Below are 4626 nucleotides of genomic sequence, written 5' to 3' on the forward strand. Positions count from 1 at the left end.
GCGGAAAAGTCTCCCGAGTGCCGAATTCCCCGCGGGTGGGGTTTTGTGATTTCCGCAAGTGCGAAAAAGTTTTCCATGTGGGTCGGGTTTGCAATTTCTGTGAGGGCGGAAAAATCTTCCAAGTCCAAATTCCGGGCAGGCGGGGTTTCGTAATTTCCAAGTGCCAAATTCCGAGCGGGTGGGGTTTGTAAATTTCGCGAGGGCGGAAAAAACTTCCAAGTCCAAATTTCGAGCGGGTGGGGTTTGTAAATTTTCGTGAGGGCAGAAAAATCTTCCGACTGCAAATTCCAGGTGGGTCCCCGGGTTTTGTAATTTTCGCGAGGGCAGACGACTCATGTACGTGATCCAAAACCGGTCAACTTATTTTTTTGGTTAACGCCCAAAGTTTTGAACTCAAATCGAGTTGGCTACCCCGACTCGAATCGCCTCCGAATTTTTCGCACAACCCATGTCACCGTGCTCGACTTGATTCTAAGTGCCCCGAGTCATGTACGTGGTCCAAAAGAGGTCAACCTTTTTTTTTTGGGGGGTTAATGCCCAAAGTTTTCAACTCGAACCGTGTCGGCAACCCCGACACGAATCGCCCCAATTACCCGAACCCCGACTCGAATCGCGTCGAGCCTTAACCGCCTCCAATTTTTTCGCACGACTCATGTCACCGTGCTCGACATGATTCTAAGTGCGCCGAGTCATGTGCGTGATCCAGAGGCGGTCAACTCTTTTTTTGGGTTAACGCCCAAAGTTTTCAACCCAAATTGTGTCGGCGACCCCGACTCGTATCGCCTCGAGCCTTAACCGCCTCCAGTTTTTTCGCAGGACTCATGTCACCGTGCTCGACTCGGTGCCCCGAGTCATGTACGTGATCCAAAAGCGGGTAACTTCTTCCTTCTTTGGTTAACACCCAAAGATTTCAACCTGAATCGTGTCAGCAACCCCAACTCAAATCGCCTCGAGCCTTAATCGCTTGCAATTTTTTCGAACCACTCATGTCACCGTGCTTGACTTGATTCTATGCGCCCCAAGTCATGTACGTGATCCAAGAGCGATTAACTCTTTTTCTGGCTAACGGCCAAAGTTTTCGAATCGACTCAGCTACCCCGACTCAAATTGCCTCGAGCCTTAACCGCCTCCATTTTTTTTTTCGCTCGACTCATGTAATCGCATTCGCCTTGATTCTGAGTGGCCCGAGTCACTTACGTGATCCAAAACCGGGTAACTTTTTCTTTTTTCTTTTTTTTGTCAAGTCCCAAAGTTTTGAACTCGAATAGAGTCGGATGCCCCGACTCGAGTCGTCTCCAAATTTTTCGCACGACTCATGTCACCGTGCTCGACTTGATTCTAAGTGCCCCGAGCCGTGTACATGATCCAAAAGCGGTTAACTTTTTCTTTTTGGTTAACGCCCAAAGTTTTCAACCCGACCCGCCTCGGCAACCTCGACTCGAAGCGCCTCGAGCCTTAATGGCCTCCAATGTTTTTGCACGACTCATGCCACCGTCGACTTTTCGCTCGAATCATGTCACCCAGGGCACCTCGATGCTACGTGACCCGAGCCCTGTGCGCGATCCAAAACCGGGTAACGTTTTTTTTTGAACTCCCAAAATTTCATTCTTTTTTGCCTTACGAGCCCTATCATGATCTCTTTTTATAAAGAAAATTCTCAAATCGGATCGTTTCGGCTAGCCTACCTCAAATCTGGCTAGCTAGGCGTAACGCCTCGAGTCGGCTCGGCAATACGTGAACTGAAACTTGTGCGTGATCCAAAAGCGGGTAACTTGTTTTTTTTTTTCTTCTTTTTGTAATGCCCAAAATTTAGCGCTTTTCGCTGTACAGGGCCTCCCATGATTTTTTTTGTTTTTTGTTTTTTTTCCCCTCGTCGACCCACTCTGGCGACCCAGTCGGGTCGCCCGAGGCTGGGGCGACGGAGATGGGTTGACCTAGTCGGGTGACCCAAGTTGGGTCGACCCAGGCGTGCGATCCTGGCTGGGGACAGCAAGTCGATTCTATAAGTTTGCTTGCCAATTTTGCTAGCCAGGTCGGCTCACCAAGTCATCTAACCATGTGGTCTTTGCCAAATCAAGAATTGACTCTTTAAGTCCACTCACAGCTCGTCAAGTCGGCTCACCAAGATGACTTATCGTCTCGCCTCACCAGGTTGCCCCACCAGGTCGCCTCTTCTTTAAGACCGCTCACCATGTCGGCTCCCCAAGTCACCTCACCGAGTCGACTATTCAGGTTGCCTCACCAAGTCGACCCCTTAAGTTCGCTCACCAACTCAGCTCCCTAAGTCAGCTCACCAAGTCGAATCACATAGTCGTTTTACCACCTTGCCCCAGCAGGTGTGCTCGCCAAGTTGCCCCGCCGAGTTGCTTCTCTAAGCCCACTCACCATGTCAGCTCACCAAGTCGGTTGTTCAAGTACGTTGCCAAGTCAACTCTTTAAGTTCGCTCACCAGGTCAGCCCGCCCAAGTCGCCTCTTTAAGTTCGTTCGCCAGGTCGGCCCGCCCAAGTCGCATCAGCGGGCTAACTCGCCGAGTCACCTCGCGAAGTTGACTCTTTAAGTGCGCTCACCAAGTCGACTGTCCATCTCGCCTCGATAAGTTGGCTTGCCGAGTTACCGCACCAAGTCGTCACCTCTTTAAGCCCGCTCACCGTGTCAGCTCGTCAGGTCGGCTCACCAAGTCGACTAATCAAGTAGGCCCACCAAGTCGCCTCAAGGATAGCTCCTCACCATGAGTCGCCTCACCATGTTGACTCAATGAGTCGCCTCACCATGTTGACTCTTTGAGCCCGCTCGCCAGGTTGCCTCACCAAGTCGACTCGAGTACGTTGCCAAGTCAACTCTTTAAGTTCGCTCGCCAGGTCGACTCGCCAAGTTAGCTCACCATGTCATCTCAACGAACCAACTCGCCGAGTCGCCTCACCACGTCGGCTCTCTAATACCACTCGCCAAGTCGCCCCACCAACTCGCCCCGTTAGGCCCACTCACCACATCGCCCTGTTAGGCCCACTCTCACCAAGTGGACTCTTTAAGTCTGCTCATAAAGTCGACTCTTTAGGTTCGTTCATCAATTCACCCTGCCAGCTCGGCCCACCAAGTTCTCTCCCCAGGTCGACTCTTTAAGTTCGTTCATCAAGTCACCCTGCCAGTTCGACCCACCAAGTACTCTCACAAAGTCGACTCTCTAAGTTCGTTCATCAAGTCACCCTGCCAGGTCAGCCCACCAAGTACTCTCACCAAGTCACCCCGCTAGTTCGACCCACCAAGTCGACTCTTTAAGTTCGTTCATCAAGTCACCCGGCCAAGTCGGCCCACCAAGTCGACTCTTTAAGTCCGTTCATCAAGTCACGTGACCAGGTCAGCCCACCGAGTACTCTCACCAAGTCGACTCTTTAAGTTTGTTCATCAAGTCACCCGGCCAGATCGGCCCACCAAGTACTCTCACCAAGTCGACTCTCTAAGTCTGTTCATCAGGTCACCCCACCGAGTACTCTAACCAAGTCAACTCTTTAGGTCCGTTCATCAAGTCACCCCGCAAAGTCGACCCTCTAAGTTCGTTCATCGAGTCACCCGACCAAGTCGACTGTTTAAGTCCTTTCATCAAGTCACCCCGCCAAGCCGACTCTTTAAGTCCGTTCATCAAGTCGCCAGAACAACTACTCTCACCAAGTCGACTCTATAAGTCCGTTCATCAAGTCGGCCCACCAAGTACACCCACCAAGTCGACTCTTTAAGTCCGTTCATCAGTTCACCCCGCCAAGTACTCTCACCAAGTAAACTCTTTAGGTCCGTTCATCGAGTCACCCCGCCAAGTCGACCCTTTAAGTCCGTTCATCAAGTCGCCCCGCCGAGTTGCTTCTCTAAGCCCACTCACCATGTCAGCTCACCAAGTCGGTTGTTCAAGTACGTTGCCAAGTCAACTCTTTAAGTTCGCTCACCAGGTCAGCCCGCCCAAGTCGCCTCTTTAAGTTCGTTCGCCAGGTCGGCCCGCCCAAGTCGCATCAGCGGGCTAACTCGCCGAGTCACCTCGCGAAGTTGACTCTTTAAGTGCGCTCACCAAGTTGACTCACCATCTCGCCTCGATAAGTTGGCTTGCCGAGTTACCCCACCAAGCCGTCGCCTCTTTAAGCCCGCTCACCGTGTCAGCTCGTCAGGTCGGCTCACCAAGTCGACTAATCAAGTAGGCCCACCAAGTCGCCTCAAGGATAGCTCCTCACCGTGAGTCGCCTCACCATGTTGACTCAATCAGTCGCCTCACCATGTTGACTCTTTGAGCCCGCTCGCCAGGTCGCCTCACCAAGTCGACTCGAGTACGTTGCCAAGTCGACTCTTTAAGTTCGCTCGCCAGGTCGACTCGCCAAGTCAGCTCACCATGTCATCTCAACGAACCAACTCGCCGAGTCGCCTCACCACGTCGGCTCTCTAATACCACTCGCCAAGTCGCCCCACCAACTCGCCCCGTTAGGCCCACTCGCCACATCGCCCTGTTAGGCCCACTCTCACCAAGTGGACTCTTTAAGTCTGCTCATAAAGTCGAGCCACCAAGTACTCTCACCAAGTCGACTCTTTAAGTCCTTTCATCGAGTCACCCCACCAAGTACTCTCGCCAAGTCAACTCTTTAGGTCCG

The sequence above is a fragment of the Cupressus sempervirens genome, chromosome 1 (assembly GCF_028749045.1).
Source record: "Cupressus sempervirens isolate cs-2001-9-10 chromosome 1, ASM2874904v1, whole genome shotgun sequence".
Classification (NCBI taxonomy): Eukaryota; Viridiplantae; Streptophyta; class Pinopsida; order Cupressales; family Cupressaceae; genus Cupressus; species Cupressus sempervirens.